This window comes from Triturus cristatus, chromosome 11 (genome assembly GCF_964204655.1).
Source record: "Triturus cristatus chromosome 11, aTriCri1.1, whole genome shotgun sequence".
Classification (NCBI taxonomy): Eukaryota; Metazoa; Chordata; class Amphibia; order Caudata; family Salamandridae; genus Triturus; species Triturus cristatus.
The window spans coordinates 702907874-702929504 of record NC_140594.1 but is presented as its reverse complement, the minus strand read 5'-3'; the positions used below and the strand labels follow the sequence as shown (position 1 = coordinate 702929504).

Here is a 21631-nt window from a genome sequence, read left to right as displayed (position 1 = left end):
ATAGAGTGTATACTGTTATTAGTACATACTTTTTAATACTCCGTAGTGTATTTCTCACAAGAGTTTCACTGTCTGAAAACAGTGTGGTACAGGGTAAGCTCCCTCCATAGAGTGAATACTTTTTGCAGTACCCACTCCTCTACTTATATTGACTTCATTTCTCAATGTAGGTTTGTAGACTGTCAGGGCTTTGATACGGATAAAAGCTGTCTGTAGTAAAGCATTCCTTCGGGAGCAGATGTTCAGTATTTTTAGGAACTTGGCTTTCTTTGAACAATTGTAAACAAATGTGTTCTTTTTGCTTTTGTCGCCCTAAGTGGGAAGGGTATGCCCACACGTGGGTCCTGTACTCACTAGGCCAAAGTATTCAAGCTAGGCTTGCTGATTAGGGGTGACACCCTGAAACCGGCCCCAGGATGCTTGTTTCTAGTCTAGGGATGACCTAGCCTGGCAGTTCCAAAGTTCCAACCAGACTGTTCCCATGAGGTGCAAGGTCAACACTGATTTACATATGCCTGGGTCCAAACTGGGGTGGCATGCTGTGCAAAAAAATGATGGATTAAACCCAGGTATGTGACTGGGGGTGAATGATTGATTTGTTCAGCATTCCGTCCATCATTTGTTCTTTTGGATACAGATTTAACTCAGTATGCAATGAGGGTTTCTCATATGTCTGTGGTTGATTGCTAAAATGAAATATGCTACCCTTGAAGCACATGGTGTACGGACTATGTGGCAAATAGCCCATGCTTTCTACGCCTAAGAAGTAATCATGCATCATATTCTTCTGAGCTGTTTTGCACTTATGTTCAGAGCTCTAATGCTAAACCCGTTTAAGACCCTGGGGAACCCAGTGCCATTCTTAAAAATAAAGGGGAGGGTGCCACCTATGGGAGTTGTGTCTGTGGTGAAATAATGATGTGACATATGCTTCTGAGTAATCATGTGGCATATTCTTCTGAGCTATTTTGTACTTACATTAAGAGTTCTAATGCTATGCCCGTTTAAGACCCGGAGGAACCCAGGGCCATTTTCAAAATTAAAGGGGAGGGGGCCACCTGGCAGCCCCTCCTCAAGCTTGGATAAGTCCTGGGAAACCCATACTCCAGGGACGGCAATTAGAACTAAGTTGCCTCCTCCACGGGCTGATTTTGGCCCCAGGGACCGGTGCATTTGCTTGGGGGAGAGGGGCACGTTTCCTCCCCAAGCCACCTTTATCCCCAGGGGCCCCATCTCCCTGGCCTGGTGTATGGTTTGGGGGAAGGGGGCATGTGTCCCTCCTACACAGGCTGATTTGGGCTCCGGGATTCCCATCACACGGGCCCAGTTCATTTCTTTAGTAGAAGGGGAGCATAGCCTTCCTCCCCCGGCCAATTTTAGCACCAAGGACCCCATCCCACGGGTCCTGGGCAATAAAAGGTGGGTGCCCTTGAGTCCACCCAGGGCACCCACCACACTATGGTTGGTAGTGTGGGGGACCCTAAGGCCCCCGCAGCATGACCTAGTTCCCAGCCTCTAGCAGGAACTGGTATTGCTACCGCCCACAGGGAGCAGCTAAAAATGCTGATTCCTGCGGGCAGGAGCAATCTTTTCATTTGTTTCTGTGCCCGCTTCATTGCGGGCACAGAAACATAAAAAGTCCATTCCCAGCGGGTGGGAGCATTTCTCATGCTCCTGCCCACTGGGAGTGGACTTGGCATTAATCCCACTTGGTGGGAGATTTGAAAGGAAACATCCATTACCATGCCTTCTTTGCAACGGAGTCACTACAACACAAGTGCCATCACCACGCATGTCATTACCCCTCAAATACATTTATTATGAATTTCTTTACCTCGCATTATTGGTATATTAATTTACCATGCATTTTTTGATTTATGTAATATTTGGAAAGTATATAGGTAAGTACATAAGTAAGTATATGCAAGCTGTGTGTATATATAATATATTTATTTATAGAATAAATATTTTGTAAAATATATATATATATATTTTTTAAAGTTTTAGGGGTGGGATGAAAGGATTATAGGGTTATGGCCTGGGGAAGTGCATTAATACTCAGGTTTTAAATGTAATACCTGAGTATTAATGTTTAGACATTAAAATATAGGATATTTGGTAATAGAATTATTTATTTAAATATTTGCAAGCCTGCCACACAAACCTTTAGGGACAAGATGAAAGGAATTAAGGGGTATTTGATTGGAAAGTGTATTAATACTCAGGTATTAATTTAAAAAGCTGAGTATTCATGTTTAAACATTAATATACTACACGTATTATCATAGTTAATTATAGTTTGGGTAGAAGTGACATAAAATATGTAAAATGTTTTATAAAAATAAACCAACATTAAAAATTAATTTTGCAAATATTAAAACATTTTAAGTAATTTTACAGTCAAATATAATTAACCAAATCATGTTTAATAATTTTAAATATTTATTAAAGTAATTTTAAAGAATCTTAATTTTTTTAATGAACAGTAAAAGACATAATATTTGTATTAACATATACAAAGAAATGTAAATGGAGCATAACATATTTTAAAATAATTTTTTAAAAATTTCCCCACAGTTAGCCATCAATTTAATGGGGAAAATTGTCCTTTTTTTTTACTTTCAGGCTTGATGCTCGTGGTTTTGCATCTGTTTTTACAGTCGGTGGAGATCAGATGCAACGAACAGCTGCAGTAGGGTAAGAAAAAATTACTTTACTTTTTAAACAGATCAATAGCTAAGTTTATTGTAAGGAGAGATGGGGAGGTAGATAGATGCTGTACTGTAAAGAATAGTTTTTTATTGTTGTTTTAACCCCTTTTTAATACTCATGCAGGTTGTGTTTGTATGCGTGCATAGGGATGATTGTTTTTTATTCAAAATAGGTTTAAAAAATGTTGGGAAAAAATGGTTATAACTTTTTTAAACCTATTTAAAATAAAAGCAAAATGTAATTTTTTTGGAGTCATGTTGTGTTACTATTTGGTGACTTTGAAGAGAAGGACCACATAATTGATGGAAAAAAATCAGGATTCGTTGCTGAATTACTGCTGGATGTGTTTTGGGAATTCCGTTTTGGACATTTGATGTTATTTTGTGATTTATTTTAATAAATAGCCTTTAATCAGATTTTTCTTTTTGGAATTGCTTTTTTTAAAACATTTTTGTGGATTTCCAATTAATGAAAATGTTTAAAAATAAAATATATATATATACATATATCAGCTGTTGGACTTTTCCATGGATTTTGGTTTCACTTTTTGCATTATTGGGTTACTCAAGACTCTTGGTGACAGTCGGTATAAAATATCACCAAGAGTCAAAGAAAGAAGACAACTTCAGGTAGGAACACAAACTTAATTTGTTAAAATACATTTAAATACCCGAATTGAGTTTGCAAAAGTTGATAAAACAGGCAAGTAATTCTACAAGTTTTTACTATATGTGAGATGTATAGGATGTACACAATATTGTGTAGGTAGTCTGAGGCTCCCATCAATTGAAATGGATGGATTTTTGCCCATAGTCTCTCAGGCATTTCTTTTCTTTTTTGGATACACGAGGGTTCAGACTACCTAACAATGACTGTGACATTTTCATTTCCTGGAAACTTTGTTCTTTCTTTAAAATTTCCAGGAAATGATAAAGGTTAGGTTGAGATGTTCCAATTAATTTGATAAAATAATTGTGCCATCCCTCTGTGGCATTGTTTGTTTTACACCTCCCTCCAATAGGTTGATTAACATGTCCACCAGCGAACGGGAAACCTTGACTTCATACTCTGACCGAACCTGCTTAGATTACCAATCCAAGAGTCCTAGAAGTAATTTAGGAGTGAAGCCAAATTTTCCTAGTTTTGTGTAAAATATTCAGATTCTGTAATTGATGTGTAGAACTCATCCACGCACTTTGGAGGGGTTCATACTGTAGTTTACTGCTTGGCATGTAATCCTAAACTAAGGACGTTATTTTAATTTATCGCTACTTTGCCTGGAAATGTAACAAAAACAACCTTGAATTTACAGTCACGGTACATTTTACAAATTGTATTAATCAATTGTAATTCAAAATTAATTATGATTTTCCTAGGACTTTTATTCAAAGTTTTTTTTTATTACGGATAAAAAAAATCAGTGTACGTTGAGGATTGCTCAGGATCAGGGAGCAAGCAGTACTCTAATGTTACAGTTATGTTGCTTATGTTAGCATGAATAGTGTGAATTTGGGTCAATGGATGGAGTGTTGATTTAAAAGTCCCATCCATCATCCAAATTTCAGAATTCTCAAGGGATATTAAGTTATTGGTTGTGCTAAAGATTATTATTCGTTTGTCATACAGAAGGAAAAGTTCATTAGTAAAATAAACTGTTAGTTCAGGGGGGATGGTAATATTGAAGTACGATTGTGATGCTAATCTTTGGGGATTACCCACCTGTTTTTGCATCTGAACCATTCTCCTTAAATTTGGTATTGTGGGCATTCTACTAGCAATGTGCATGGGGATGTTTTGGACTACCTTCCTCAAAACGGAGCCGCTGGGTTCATTGGAATTGGATGCTAGCATTTTTAATTGCTGGATGTTCTCCCTCACTTCTGTCTCTATTGCAGAGGCTAAGTGGTTATGTTATGTGGTCCTTTCAACAGTGTTACCCAGAGTAACCACTCAGTCTGTACAATGGGATGAAAAATACTGCACACACCTCCAATGACTCCTGGGCTGAATTAATCTCTCCTTTCAATAAATATAGCCACAGTATGTCAGCAATCTGATTGTACATAGTTAGCCTGCTTTGGGTTTTCCATGTTTCAGTGATTGTAGAAAAAAATGATTTTTGTTGTGTGTGAATGCAGTAGTCAAAATCTATGATTTATTTTAATTGTAAACAATCTGCCTGCGATGGAAAAAAGATTAGCATGGGTATTTTAGACAGTCTGTTAAAGGAATGAATGACAAAGTTGGATTTCTAGTAGAAAAAAGAGAACGTTTTCTGGTATGTTGCACTGGTTCTTGCTTAGTTTTCTATTTTAATTTAGAAGAAAAAACTGGTGAAATAATTTCTGTTTTGTTTTGTTACTGCTTCCTTTGCATTTTGTGTTCTAAAAAGGATGACTAACCTGTATTGTACTGATTTTTTCCATAGATGGACTTTGATTTTGCACTGTTTCTGCTTTCTTCTTTTCATTAATGTCTTTCTTTGCTTTAAAGGCCTGTTGGAAAGAAAAATAATTAAGTATTCTGTGGAGATAGTATAATAATTTTGTACCCCAGTCACTGTCCAGCATCTTCCCTGAAGTAAGTACATGGCGGAGTTAGAATAGTAATTTTGGCCCAGTCACTGTCCAGCACCTTCTCTGCGGTTAGTACTTAGCAGAGTTAGAATAGTAACTTTGCCACAAATCATTGTACAGCACCTTCCCTGAGGTAAGTACCCCGCAAAGTTAGAATAGTATTGTTGTCACCTCATTCACTGTCCAGCACTTTCCCAGAGGTAAGTACTTGGGGGAGTAAGAATAGCAATTTTTCCCCACAGTCACTGTCCAGGACCTTCACTGAGTTAATCACTTGGCAGAGTAAGAATAGTAATTTTGCCCTATAGTCACTGTCCAGCATCATCCCAGAGGTAAGTACTTGGCAGAGTTAGAATAGTAATGTTGCTCCCCAGTCACTGCTTTTGTTTGGTTGAGTTAATATATGTAAACCAACATTGAAAAGTGTGTATTTGAGATAAAACTGTGTATAGTTTCAGAAATCATAAGCTGATTTTTGGAGAACAATGGCTGAATTTTCCAAAAATATTTAAAGCTGATATTTTCTTGAAAAATCATACAGTGTTGGGGAGACTTATTACTAATATCATTAGCTTTTATTTACGTTACTGCTGGCAACCATGCCAGTTGCACCTAGGTGATCAGTTCTAGTAATTTTGCATATATTGGCCATGTACTCTTGTCTAATGGGGTCTCTATTGCAACACTTATAATATTAGTAGCTTGGGATGAATTTCACTGAACATAAATAGCTCTTATTACACAAAAGATTGGAGAACTCTGGCCTAGCACATTTTATGAGGTAAGTACCCGACTGAGTTAGAATAGCAATTTTGCCCCCTAGTCAATTCAATTCAATTTAAAAAAAACAAAGAAAACTTTATTCAGCAAGTTAAAAACAGCCATAAAAGTACTCAGAGGGGCCGATTCCGATTTCGGCCGCAAAACGAACCGACCGACACGGACCCGGACCGAACACCGACCGACAGGGACCAGCGCCGTACGACCTGTGCAGTACGATGCAACGCGTGTGAATTACAACCGACACGTACGGAATACAAGCCGTACGACCGAGCCGTAGGGAAAATACCACCGACCGACACGAACCCGGAATAAAGCCGACCGACCCGTAACCGCGATGTACGATATGCGCAGTACGGTGCAATGCATGTAAAACCAGACCGACTCGCACGGAGAACAAGCCGCACAACCGACACGCACAGACAACCCAGCAAACAAGCAATAGAGACCGCCGCGAACGACGCGTACCAAACACAGAAGATAGGCAGCGTGAACGAGGCGGAGAAGCCCGCACGAGACAACAGCAGCCTCCGTTTCCGTCACATGAACGTCTCCTTCATGGCTACAAAACACAAAGGAAAAAAAACAAAAAAAGGACTAAACAAGCAATGACAGAGCCAATAAATACCATAGAAAAAAACATGGGACAAAGACACACCCACCACTCCAACTATATAAAGGACTACAATCACTATCATCATCCCTTGCAAACAGGAGACACAGCCAGCAGCAAACACCAGTACACAGCAACCACAGACACTCATAACTCACACATCACACAACTCACACACCACCAGCACCTCATACAAAAGCACACACACATACACCCAGCAAAACCAACACCAACCCACCATCACTTGCACCCTCACACACACATCCCTCACCACCACCACCCATCACCGTCCCCCAAAGAAGAATCCAAAGACCTGGGAGGAGAAGGTGCGGGGCATCCTACCACCAGACCCTGCCAGACAGTTTGACACCACAAACACACCACCTCACAGTGCAGCTGACTGTCAGGAAGGAATAGTGGGGATGCAGGTGAAGTGAGTGTAGCCAAAAGCATGATGGGCCTGTAGTCACAGATAATGCTCCCCCTCCTGATTGGCCCATCAAGACCTCTCTGAAACATGCCCACACCACAGGGAGTGGAAAATGACTGACAAGATGGTTGACACTGGCTCCTGCTGTGGGGAGCACAAGGCCCTGCTAGGGCTTGTGTGCAAATCAGAAGCAGGACACCACTGACTGACATCCTGAAAGACAACTTGCACGCCCCACAATGGAAGCACGTTTCATGATGGGAAGGAGGACTGACAGCCTTGACCATACTAATCAGCATGGAGAGACCCCCCTCAACACAAACTCCACACAACTCACCGGGTACAATGCATTGGCACACACCTCATTGAAATATCAGCAAAAGATACCCCGTACTGGGTGCTGCTGTGTAAAGCAAACACCAGGATGTCACAGTCAGCTATCTTGCCATTGCTGTCACACCCCCTCACAGGGAAGCAGAGTCAAGAGGGAGGAAGTATGGGCATGCTGGTAAGGGGGGTATAGCCAAGAGTATGATGGGACTCACAGTCACAGACAACCTACACCCACCCACATGGCCCAGCAAGATCAAACTGAACCGTACTTGCCTCACAGGGAGTGGATAGGGACTGACAAGATGTCTGACACTGGGCTCTGTTGTGGGGAGCACAAGGCCATGCTGGGAAATGGACAACAACAATATCAAACTCTGTCCGTGACAAGCTGGGAAAAGGCAGTGTACAGGCAGGCATCTGTTCGAAAAGTAGAAAATGTCATGTTTGTGAACCAACGATGCATGTAGAAACATAAATCACATTGTGTGTCTCTTCCAAACACAGGTGGTGCTGGGCACCCAGCACCAAATGATGAGGATACCCAGTCAGAGACTCTGGTGGTCACTGAGCTCTCTGGTCTGACTCTCTCACTGTCCTCTTTGGATGATGACGACCAACCTGGCCCCTCCGGTGTGTGAGCCATCATGCAGCACCAGCAGCATCAACATCTGCCCCCCCTGTACCCACACCTCCAGCATCTGGACACTGACAGGGCACCCCCACCAATGCGGACAGACCAAGGCCAATCAACACCCACAGCACAGGGACACAGGACCCCCCCGGAAGCTACAGCAAACACCACCAGAAACACCACCCAAGGGGTCACAGTGTCACCTGTGCGTCCCGCCGCTGGTCCTGCCCATGTGGAGAGGGGTGCTGGGAGGGGTGGGAGGCACAGGGCGTGCCTTGCAGAGGGGTCTGGACTGCATGATGACCCCCACCTAGCACGTATCTTAGATGTGTACCAGGATAGCCCTGGAGGATTTGGCCAGGTAGTGGGGATCCTCAAGGACATGCAACATGAGCAGGTCGCCCACCATGCCCGCATGGAGGCCAAGTGGGATGACATCACTGCGGTGCATCGGGACATACTACAATGCCTCCGCCAGATCAACACCAACCTGTCCACACCCCCCTGTGTGCCCACAACATCTGTCGCAACACCATCTGCCAGCGCCACAGGGAGGGAGGAGGACTCTGGCGGAGAGTCCCCTGCACCGCAGAGGCCTGCACATGAGGATCTTCCCCCCGGAAGAAGAGAGGTCGTCCGAAGAAGGAAATGTGAGAGGCAGATGTCCCAGCACATCCCCCAGGGCCTCTTAACCTGTTCTGGACAATGTCCTTTGTGCTCAACCCGTTCACCTTGTCCAATTGCACACAACTCACCCACATGATATGGAGGGTTCATGTTGGGCCAATGTATCAGATGACTGTGGACTTTACTCTGGGCATTTCATCTACCAGCACTTCCAACTCCAATGTGAACTTTGGATTCCCAAACCAATGTATAGCACCCACCATCCTGTGCACTTCCCTCACACATGTTTGTAAATAAACTCACCAGTACACCATACTTGCCTCTGTTGTGATTCCAACTTGTCCTGTTCAGGAAGATGTTGATCTGCTACACAACACAGTGCATGCCAAATACTGCAACAATGTGACCAAAGTAAGGTGAGTCATGGGGATGTGACACATGTGAGGGAGACACACCACTATGGCAACACAAAACATACTCACCATGGCCATGTTACTCATCACACACAATGATGTGGAGCTGAAACGCATTGGCATGCACAGACAGAACACCAACCCCAGTCAGTGGTAACAAGTCCACAGGTGAGGTAAGCAGATGTCACTCAGATGTGGGAAGACAGACAACGCACATAACAAAGCGTAGCACAGGTTCATTACACATCAGCAACACGTTTATTCCACAATAGTTGCACGGTAATTCTACGTAACAGTGGACACACACTCTCAATGTGTTGGAGAATGGAAGTCCAGGGATGTGTGGTACATCAGTTGATGGGAATTGTCAAGTTCCACACTGGTGTTGGCTTCTGGGTGTTGGGGTCAGTGTTGACCACACAACAGGCAAAGTACCCTGGGAAGGACAGACAAGGTACAGTCAAAAGCACAGAAGAACAGGAGAGAAATGTAATACAGATGAACACAACATGTTGCAAGACACCTACACAAACACCAGTTAGCAGTACTACCCTATTGTGGAGTACACACCAGCTGAATGGACACATCACAGCACGCATCCAGTCAAGTGGCACACAGACACACTCAGACAGCAACAGAGCTGGCACAACACATTCCAGGCTACCTACATACATTCACATAACAACCCTGGAAACTCACATTCAGGTGAAGAAGTTGTTGATGAGCTGTGAGGGGACGTCACCATCATCTTCATCATCACTGGCATCTTGGGCCAGGCCGGGATCCTCCACAGGTGCTGGACGTTGGTCATCGTCATCCTGGATGAGAGGAACCTCCTTCCGCACCGCCATGTTGTGTAGCATGCAGCAGACAAGGATTATTTTGCACACCTTTGCAGGCTCATATGGGAGGGCCCCTCCGGTCTTGTCCAGGCAGCGAAAGCGGCTTTTCAGGAGGCCGAATGTCCGCTCAATCACCCTCCTGCTCTGACCATGTGCCTCATTGTAGCGCATCTCAGCTGGTGTCACAGGGTTCTGGAGGGGTGTCAGCAACCACGGCATGTTGGGGTATCCGGAGTCACCTACACACACAAAAATTAACAAGTAGCTGAGTTTTGTAGGAGTGCGGAATACAACATTGACAAACACACACAATGAGAAACAGTCAGTACACACTGACAAGCCAGGCATGCTGAGCTGACATCTGTAACATCAGCGTTGCAATGCGACTACTCCTCATAATGTAGGCATCGTGCGCAGACCCAGGGAACAGTGCACACACATGTGTGATTGACATGTCAGCAAAACAGACCACCAGAGCATTGATCGAATGGTAGTGCTTCCTGTTCCGGTATGCCTGCTCATGTGCCTGTGGTGGTATCAGGGCAACATGTGTCCCATAAATAGATCCGATGAGGTTCGGCATCCTCCCCAGTGTATAAAAGGCATCCTTTTTTTCAGGGAGTTCAGCTGGGCTCGGGAACTTGATATACAGGTCAAGGAATTGCAACATCCCCTCCAAGACATAGCGTAGCACACGACTAAACATTGTTTGCGACATCCCACCAGCAGTAGCCACAGTGTACTGGAAGGTACCAGTAGCAAAGAAGTGCAGGGCTGCCATCACCTTCACCTCTAGGGTCAGTGCTGTAGGGTATGTCCGGCCAGGTAGCAGATGTGGCACCAACTGCTCCACCAACTCCACAATCAGTGGCCTGGTGAAGCGGTACCGTCTGATGCAGTCGCGTCCCTGCATGGTTGCAAGGTCTGGGCCGATGGACAGCTGATGCCCTGCAGTACAGAGATGCACAAAGGAAGATTGTCAGTACATCCACCCATGTGGCCATGACCATGATCAATATCAAATGCTAGTTCATGACATTACAAAATGTACTGAGGTGTGTGCTGTTGGTCATGGACACATATGTCACCTACAAGACCACCACCTCACATCTCAATTCCACATGTCCAGATGAGTCCCATGTAGTGCAATGGCCAATCATCTGGCTGTGTCACTCAACCCATGTGCTGCTGCAACGTTCCAAACACACACCACAGTGACAATTGGGGCCTCAGGTCTCCCAGGCATCACAGATCTTTGCCATGCAGAACCTCAGGCTCCCTGTATTGCCACATCAACACAGCAATGGACATGGCGTAGCACGTACACACCACAAGGCAAGCGTAAGTCCCACAGGTAGTGGCCACTGTTGTTCCTGCCGGCCCTACATGTACGTCTCTTAGACACACACCCCATCAAGGTTGATGCATATGCAACATGGATGTGGAGACTGTCACCCATTGGGAACATTTGATCCGACACATCTGAGACACAACATGCACACAGGCTGTGTGTGCACATCAGTATTGGGGCTACAGGTCTCACTGTGACATACATGCCATCACCCCAGGACTCAGGGTGTATGTGACCTGTCCTAAACATATCCAACCTGACACTGTGGCCGTGACTGATGCCCATTACTGTCCAACCGCACGTCACAGTGGTAATGTGCACAACACACAAAGGATTCTGCCCCATGTACACGTGCACAGCCTGGGAGTGGCTGCACAAAGTGCCAGCCAAAACAACAGATGTGGCCCCCCCAAACACCCAGGGAATGCAGCCTTACATGCCATGGGACACTGTGTGGCCAATGCTTTAGTGTGGTAGGTGTGCACAGGTGTCCCTGGCCAGTATATGTGTGTTGCATCCGTATAATAGTCACACTAATGAGGTCTGACGTGGGTGACAATGCGTACGCATTGAACTGGTCATGTCCGAGCCGTGCGTATGCTTTGTCATTGAATGCAATGAGGTCCGACACGGGTGACAATGCGTATGCATTGCACGGGTCATGTCCAAACCGTGCGTACGCTTTGTCATTGAATGCAATGAGGTCCGACGCGGGTGACAATGCATACGCATTGCATGGGTCATGTCCGAGCCGTGCGTACGCTTTATCATTGAATGCAATGAGGTCCGACGCGGGTAACAATGCGTACGCTTTGCACAGGTCATGTCCGAGCCGTGTGTACGCTTTGTCATTGAATGCAATGAGGTCCGACGCAGGTGACTATCATGCATACGCATCGGACAGGCATGGTCCGAGACTGGCGTACGCCTTGGCCATTGAATCGTATGGAGACGGGTGCATGTGTGTATTCAAAATACGCGTTGTACAGTCAGTTGAACGAGCCGGGCGCACCCATTGGCTCCGGACTGTCATGGAGACGGATGCGGATTCAAAACTTGTACGAGTCGTGCACTGGAAATTCAGTTGGATGCCTACAACAATGTTGCAATTTCAAGTGTTCCATGAAGGTGAAGATTTGAACGATGCGGAAGGCATGTACGAGTCGTACTTTTAAATGGATTGGCCAGATTCATAGAATGCAACCGTGTTGGACCTTTCACTTGGGACACATGGCACAGAGTCTGCCTCTGCAGCACAGATATAAGGCTGGCTGGCCCCCAGGGTGCTCACTTGCCTGCACTACATGCTACTGGACCACATCCCTACTACCACTGCTGCTGTCTCTGCATCCTCTGGCTACTGCTATGGCACGTACTCTGGAGAGGGCCCCAGCCTTCACTGAGGAGGAGAACCAGGCCCTGCTGGACGGGCTCCTTCCAGAGTATAGCAAGCTCTATGGGAGACCAGGGGAGCAGGTGAGTGTGCAGTCCACTGCCTTCCTTATTATGCATGTTGTCTGACTAGCAGTACTAGCAGTGTGTACACCAGTGGCAAGCATTCTCACTGACTACTTTCATCCCCCAAAGTGTGTAGGTACATGTAATGAATAGTTTTCCTGCTGCTAAAGTGCATTATTTCAAGCTTAAACTATCCAGGCATTGTTAACATATCAGACATGCAGGTGATTTTTCCTTCCCCATGGTTGCACTACCTGTGTAATTCATTTCCCTTTGTGATGATGACATGTATATCCAAATGTGTGCTGCACAAATCTGGGGCATGTGAGTAAATGTACTTTTCACTTTGTCCTCCTCACAGGTTGATGCTCACCAGAAGCAGGAGATCCGACTGACCATCGCCCGGGCAGTTCGTTCTGTGGGGGTCTACAAGCGCTGGATCCACAACTGCCAGAAGAGGTGGCAGGACCTTCGGGGCTGGACCCGGAGGATAGCTAGAGTCCAGCTGAAGCTGTCACCTCCATGCAGGAGGGGCAGACACGAGACCATGACTCCCCACATGCTCTGTATCCTGGCGGGGGTCTTCCCAAACCTGGACAGGCATCTGGAAGCCAGACAGCAGCAGGAAGGGGGTGAAGTCCATGTCTCATATGTGTACTATGTCTGACATGCTAATAGCAGTCTTTTGTCCTGGTCCCACTTCCACATTACGTAGGTCTTGTACTCCAAAACTCAGGTCCCTCAATTGTGTGATGCACCCTCCTCATATGTTCCACAGGTGTTGCCCCTCCAGTCTGTTGCTTGTGTCACTAGGGCACTGTGTCCCTGCAGTCAGCTATGCTTCAGCTACCAGTCAGCATCAGTTCCCGTGACTCTGTTGTGTGTTTCATGGGTGGGTCAATTGTTTACACAATGCTTGAGATCTGACATGTGATCTGTGTGTGCCCATGAGATGTGTACCAATTGCTGGTCTGACTCGCAACATGTGTCTGGGGTATTCCAAACAAACCCATGCAGCAGGGGACTCCAATTTTTGGGCCTCAGGAGTATGTATATCAAGTATGTCACACTTGCTTAGCCACCTGACTACTGTCCAGGGCCAAACATTGTTTCACGTAAACCTGGCCAGTCATGCCTCCTCAAGGGCATTTAGAAACACTCTGTAATCCCACTCCTGTGTATGAAATTGCAGGTTGTGCTCAGTGACATGTGCCCTCAGGTCTCTGCCTCTGTGTCATTAGGGCGTGGCTTGTTGTTACGTACAACTGGGGTGTCCATGATTCAGAGGGTCAGCATGACATCTGCGATGTGACTGTGAGAGACAAGACCTGTGTGACATATAGGTGAGTGATCATCTGACAGCGCACAATGGTGTATGCAACTGTGTCCTTCATGCAGTTGGGTTACATGCATGGCAGATTGTGATGTGTTAATGTACAGGGATTTGTATTTGCAGAGACTCATATGTTTGATTTGCATGATGTGGGGTATTCTGGGTCCTGGAAATGTTGTTTGCATGGGATGGGCAAGTGCGCAAGTCATCTGCAGAGTTAGCTTTACCCCTGAGCTAGGATTGTGAGTCAGTGCAAATTGTTGTTGTCTAGATGCCCTGCCCCTGTGACAGGAGACAGTGTTGACTGACTTTCAGGGCATCCCAGTGCCATGGCATTTAACTTGCTATGAGTGAGCCTGCATTGTGTTCAAGTGTGCACCTTGCACCCCATTGTGGCATTGCCCATCAGGACATTAGTACATCATAGTGTGTGTTGCTGGCATGCATCCCAAGCATGTGAAATGAGTCTCTGCCCATCCCTTCATCCGGACACCTGTACTGAGTCAGTAGCAAGAGATGTGCTGTGTGTATCGTGACATACTCCTACATGTTCACTTGCATGTACAACTAATGTGTGGGTGGTGCATGTTGGCACATTGGGGTGTTAGCATCCAACATGCAACAGACATATGTGTGAAAGTCAAGGAGGGATATGTGTGCCATGGTTGATGTTGAGAATGACAATTGTCTTATCCTAAACAGTGTTGGCACTTTGAGCTGTGTTCAGCTGATGATGCCAGGGCTTGCCCTGTGATGTGATGTACTCACTGTGGTGTGTGCAGTCGGTGCAGGTGACTGATGTTGTTCTCTTACTTCCTATTCCTATCCAGATACATCCACGGCCACAGAAGGGGACAGCTCCACGGACCAGGAGGAGCCACAGAGCCTTACAGGGACAGAAGGAGAGGAGTCGGGTGGAGCCACACAGAGGAGTCGCCAGCACCATCCCCCCAGCTGAAGGCCACAGCAACTCTGAGGATGACTCCCTTGTGGAGGCGGGTGTCAGCAGCCACAAAACCCCAGCTAGTGAGGCTGTCCCCACCACCGCCACCACCCCCCTCCCATCGGCTCCCATCCCAGAGGTCCCTGTGTGCTCCCGTGTTCGTGAGTATGTCTCCTTTGTGCCAGGCACCGCACTCCCTGCCCCTGTGTCCCCTACTGCCCTGAGTGAGGAGTCTGTGGACTTACTTCGACAGATCCATGCAGGGCAGACGTCGATGCTGAAGGTCCTCCATGCACACACAGGTCTGTTGACACAACTGGTGTCATTCATGGAGGGCATTTCCTCGGCATGTCTGCCCTACAGAGGACCAATCAGTCCATGGCCTCCTTCCTGATGGCAGCAGTGTCCCTCCTCCAACAGTCCCGCACCCCTCCTACCCCTGAACCACCCACGATTCCTAGCACCCTACCTCTCCCAAGCACAGAAACCCCCAAACCAAGGTCTAGACGTGCACACAAGCAAGTGCAGGGGACTGATTCCACACTCACAGGGGCTGGTTTGCAGACACACACACAGTCATCCACAACCACTCTGCAGTCCTCCGAGACCTCTCCCTCCCAGCCCCCTTCCCTTGCCTCACCTGCAACCCCATCCCCCCAGAAGCTCTTCCTCTGTGACCTTGGCCTAAACCCCACCGACCCTGCAGATCCTGATTACAAGGAGAAGAGGAAGTCCCCACACACAGGGGGGAGTGCCCCTCACACCCGGACACCCTCCCCCAGGCGCAGTCAGACAGAGACCCCCACCCGCAAGTCCCCCCGGCACAAGAAGAGCAAGACCCCCCGCCACCACGCAGCTCCAAGGCAAAGTCTCTGTCCTCCATCCCCCAGGCCACCACTCCAGAGGTTCCCCGCCACTCCCTGCCCCGGGTTCCCCCACCCACAGATACACCATCTCCAAAATGCTAAGGCCATCCCCCCTAGCACTTGCTCCTCCACACCTAATCAGACAGTTAGTGCCACTGATGTGGGGACCGTGTCTCCCCCGCCCTGCCGACCTCACCTGTCCCCCATTCCGCACCCATGGATGTAGGCACTGCTTTGGAGTCCACGACTACCCCGTCTGACTTGGGCACTGCAGTGGTGAGCCAATCCACTCCATCTGACCTGCCCACTGGAGTTGTGCCGGCACCCCCACCATCTGACTTGTGCCCCACAGTTGTGAGAGCATCCACCACTTCAGTCAGCTCCACTGCAGTTGCAAGTGTCTTGCCTGCATCCCCCACCTCTTCACTGCCTCCTTCTGCTGCGCCCTGATCCTGTCCCTGCGGTGCCTGGCCTGCCCCCATGTATGCCCCTCCGAGGGGATGACCCCGGTCCTTAGCAGTGCAGGCAAGCAAGGTGTGACAGTTGTCACTCTAATTCACTCCTTGGCATTTGGATATGGACTGGCCATTGGCCTTTTGTTTGCACAGACGTTTAACTTTTAAAATGCTTAATAAAGCTTTTTTCTTTCTCCCTGTGAACTAGATTTAGCTGTACATTATGTTGATGATGTTTAACATGCCCATGCACCTGTGAAGCTTTGTTTACAATGTTGAATTCTGATGTGTTGCTGTGAGGTACTCCATGTGGTCCATGAGATATGTATCCTATTCTGGTGGGTATCCATGTCATCCTTTGCAGTTACCTGGGTGTGTCAGGATCAACTTTTTGTGAACATCTCTCTGTGAGCATTTCATTTGCATGGTCACATCTCTGGCTTGCACCCCTGCACATATGATGTGCTTCCCATTGTCCAATTTGTCACTTCCACATACTTTGTGCTCATCAACACTGGACCTACAGGTGTGGGCATCATTGTAATAGGAGCAACTGGGTCCTCTGTGCAACTTGCTAGACATGTGTTTTGGGTATGTGCAGATGACTTAGGGGAGACTCACGTACCCAGGCTGTTGCGACCAGAGCCTTCATTGTGTGGTAACTGATGGCTGACTGACCAAGTGTTCTGCAAACATGAGTGGGACTTGCAGTGAATATGTTGGGCACAGCTGAGCTCCCACAGGAGTTGGGTCCCCTCAAGTAAGTGTGTTGTCCAGTGACATGGCCTGGGCCCATGGTGTGTGTTGTATGGGCATGTGTGTGTGTCCACATCCCTGTTCATACACAGACAGTGTTCCCTTGATATGTTCCTGTTGTTGATGCTTGCTGAGTTGTACTGGGTTCATCCCACTACTTTTCCAATGGGCTACCAGATGTGTGGGTGCATGACACACTACTGTTAATTGGTGTTTCATCATTGGAATTTGTCAGTTCTAAGTGGTGATGATGTTGTCAGACACAGATGGGACACAGTCAGGGTTCCTCAAGGCACCTGTTTATTTGCTAAATCATGTAGTTGTCCCTAGGTGGTAGTTTTCAGTGATTGAGACATTTGTATGTATGTGTGACTGCTCCCACTTGTCGAGTTCATGGCTGCGATGATGACAGGTGTCAGCATGTGTGCCTTGTGGTTCTCCTTGGCATCTGTATTGTCCTGGGACTGTGGCAGGGATTCTGAAAGTTACGTGAGCTTTGAGGTCATGGCCATGTACCGCATACTGTGCAGTATGTCTGTCATTCCCCAGGGTTGTAAACTGTCCTTGTGTGATGTGTCTGTGCACCTTAGTTTCTCCCAACATTCCTGTGTTTGTCATGGGTGCATGTGCAATGTCACCTGTCCATGTGGGCTTCACAAAAGCACATTGTTGCAGTTCTGGGTGTGTGGTGTTGAGGGTGGACTGATGTGAATGTTTGCATGGATGGTCCACCAGCTCCCGTTTGTCCATGGATGAGGGGCCATGCTGGGTGATTTGTGTTCGTCTATGTGTGATGTACGTTTGTGGCACAGGACACATGTCTGGGTTTCCCAGTTTCTCCGACATCTGCCTTTAGCATCAGAGTGGAGGTGTCATGCATGCTTGTGTCACCCCAATGTCTGTTCCCTGGGGGTAGTGGTGTTGTGTGTCAGTCTCTTGCTGTGTTAGTTTGTGTTCATTCCAGCTTGTGTCACATGTGTCTGTTGTGCTCCCTCTCATCTCCCAATGCCTGATTGCCCACTGAGGGTGTACCAATGATGGTTTACTTTTGTATGGCACTGTGTCCACATCTGTGTCACTGTGGTTCAGCCCCCCTCATGTGTTGTGTAGTTGCCTGGGAATATTGTGCCACACACACAAACATGCTGTGTCAGATGTGCAGTGTGAGTTTGCCTGTTTGTGTTTGTGCATCTGCACCAGTGCATTGGTATTGCTGTTGTGGGCCTTTGTCTGGATGCTGTTTCTGTGATTTTGCATGCTGTCCCTGTGAGTCATATCACATCATTGTGCACATTCATCCTGGTTGTTAGGTGCCATTGCTGGCATGGAATGTGAGTTTGGGAGCTGACACCTACAGTCTACACATGTTGTTTTGATTGGTGTGTCTATTTTCAAGATGTGTGCATGCTTGGTGATGGTCACTTCTGCTGTTTTGTCATTGTACACTGTATGCATTGTCAGCCCCCATGTGTGGTGCTTGTCTGCACATGGCCGAGAGTGTGTTATGTTTTCACAGCACTGTTAGCCTCACCAAATCTCTGTGTGTATGGGACACAACCACTAGTTTTCCCCAGAAGTGTTTGATGTGTTGGGAGCAGGGATCATACATGCTGTTTGTTATTTGCAGCTTTGACCATGATGACACTTACCTTGTGGTCACTGTGATGAGGGGGGTTTAGTCCTCATCAGCACAATGCTCAACATCTGCTGCATTTTGGAAGCCCACACTTAACTTCTGTTCTACACAGTGAGGGGGTGTTCTTTTTACATTGCCACAGTGCTATGGTGATGCTTGCCTTGTGTATGTCACACTTATGTGTTGGTCACACATGTGCTGTTACTTACATTGTATGTTCGTAGCCATAATCACTGTTGTGGGCATTTGTCACAGACTACACACTGTTGACATGATGTTAGGGGGGATGTATTTTGCGGACATACCGGATGTTGGGGTATGCTGGATGTGTTGCGCATCACCCATCCTATGGCTGGGGGTGGCAGGGGTGATGGGCAACAGGTCCCCTATGGGTAGGGGTGGCTGTAGTGATGAGCAACATAGTCCCTATGGGTGGGGGTGGCAGGAGTGATGGGCAACATCAGCCCTCTGGGTGTGGGTGGCAGTAGTGATGGGCAACATAAGCCCTATGGCTGGGGGTGGCAGTAGTGATGGGCAGCATAAGCCCTATGGCTGGGGATAGCAGTAGTGATGGGCAACATAAGCCCTATGGCTGGGGATGGCAGTAGTGATGGGCAACATAAGCCCTATGGCTGGGGGTGGAGGGGGTGATGGCCAACATAAGCCCTATGGCTGGGGGTGGCAGTAGTGATGGGCAACATAAACCCTGTGGCTGGGGGTGGCAGGGGTGATGGGCAACATAAGCCCTATGGCTGGGGGTGGCAGTAGTGATGGGCAACATAGTCCCTATGGCTGGGGGTGGCATAAGTGATGGGCAACGTAAGCCCCATTGGTGTAAAATTAGAAAATCATCTACAAATGGTGACTGTAGATAAGTTTCACAATGTTTGTAAAGCAATACAACTTTCTGAATAAATAGTTGTTTCTGGGATATTGTTAGTATCGGTAGAGAACATTAATGATTAACATCATACTTACTTGTCTAGATGGCAATGTATGCAATTGGCTGTGGATCTCTCTCTCCTGATCTTAGTGGTGAATGTGGTCACATCAGTAGGCAGTGTACCACTGGCAACACAATGGTGGATGGCTGCTTTCATATGTTTTTAGGGAGTAAACAATAATTTACAATAAAAAATGTGTTAAAAAGTGTATTTTTTTGTTGAATTAAACTGTGACTATATGTATCATTATTGTGGTTGTTGAACAAATGTGTTTTTGTCCTTCTTCACAGTACGCAACAGACATCTTGGTTGGAGACAAGGGAGATTGCGTTTGTTGAAATGAAAGAAAGACAAATGGGTATATGTTGAACATTATAATCCATTATATATGCTGTTTGTATTATGTTAAGATGCGTTTTTAATGTTTTCTTTTGTAATGTAGAAAATGTGAAAAGCCATTTAATATTTTTGTCTTGGTTTGCGTTATGTTGCATCGCTATTTAATTATGTTTTTATTATTTGTGCAGTGTTGCATTGCTCTGGATCGGATGTATGTCGTTACAACGCACACTTTTACAACGCATGCACTTACAACGCATTTTTTACAACGCAAAATCCATTACAACGCATTCCATTTCATAGCATGACACTACAACGCATTTTTAAAAACTACCTTTACAACGCATTCCATTACAACACATACTACCTTTACAACGCATACCATTACAACGCATAATATTAAATTGCATTTAAGGTAAGTATTAGATAGTATAGGGGTAAAAATTACTATTCTAACTCCAGGGGGTGCAACAGTAGGGAAAGTGTTGGATAGTATAGGGGTAAAAATTACTATTCTAACTCCAGGGGGTGCAACAGTAGGGTAAGTGTTGGATAGTATAGGGGTAAAAATTACTATTCTAACTCCAGGGGGTGCAACAGTAGGGTAAGTGTTGGATAGTATTGGGGTGAAAATTACTATTCTAACTCCAGGGGGTGCAACAGTAGGGTAAGTGTTGGATAGTATAGGGGTAAAAATTACTATTCTAACTCCAGGGGGTGCAACAGTAGGGTAAGTGTTGGATAGTATAGGGGTAAAAATTACTATTCTAACTCCAGGGGGTGCAACAGTAGGGTAAGTGTTGGATAGTGTAGTGTAATATTATGCGTTGTAATGGTATGCGTTGTAAAGGTAGTATGCGTTGTAATGGAATGCATTGTAAAGGTAGTTTTTAAAAATGCGTTGTAGTGTCATGCTATGTAATGGAATGCGTTGTAATGGATTTTGCGTTGTAAAAAATGCGTTGTAAGTGTAGTGCGTTGTAAAAGTTGCGTTGTAAAGGTTGTTCCCCCTCTGGATCACTTATGTGGCACAAAAATGTCAGAAATATTCTTGTGTGGCTCTGCAATGTATTGCGTGGTTTTTAAGTATATTGCATGATAATCAGTTTTGGTTAATGCATTTGCAACCCGCATTTTACTATTCATTTTAATTTTTTTTCAATACTATGTATTTTTAACCCCTTCGCTGCCAGGCCTTTTCCCCCTCCTGTGCCACGCCCTTTTTTGGCTATTTGGGGTAGTGCACGCTGAGGCCCCTGTAACTTTTTGACCACATAAGGTATCCACGCCAAATTTGCGTCCTTTTCTTCCAACATCATGGGGATTCTGAAGGAACTCAGGGTTTGTGGATTCCCCTGGAGGGGTCACAGAAATGAGCCAAAATACAGCAAAATTTAGGGTTTGTTTGGGAAAAACGGGCTGCTAATGAAAGCATCTGGGTTTTTCCCTGCAAGTGTTATCAAAAAAGGGTTTGTGGGGCTGAAATCACCATTTTCCCAGCTTTTAGATGATACCAGACTTTTGTCAGAAACCCAACATTTTTTTTACACAGTTTTGGCATTTTTCTGGGACATAGCCTATTTTTGCTATTTT

At 46.1% G+C, this 21631-nt stretch overlaps 1 long non-coding RNA gene across 1 annotated transcript in view; it reads left to right on the top strand.

The window, feature by feature from the left end:
* The first annotated feature begins 2676 nt into the window (after positions 1–2676).
* Positions 2677–21631, top strand: part of LOC146785347 (uncharacterized) — an 82802-nt gene continuing 63847 nt past the window's right edge. The window contains exons 1-2 of the long non-coding RNA XR_014970951.1: positions 2677–2697; positions 19990–20057. This is a non-coding gene — a long non-coding RNA (uncharacterized LOC146785347). The remainder of the gene's footprint in view (positions 2698–19989; positions 20058–21631) is intronic.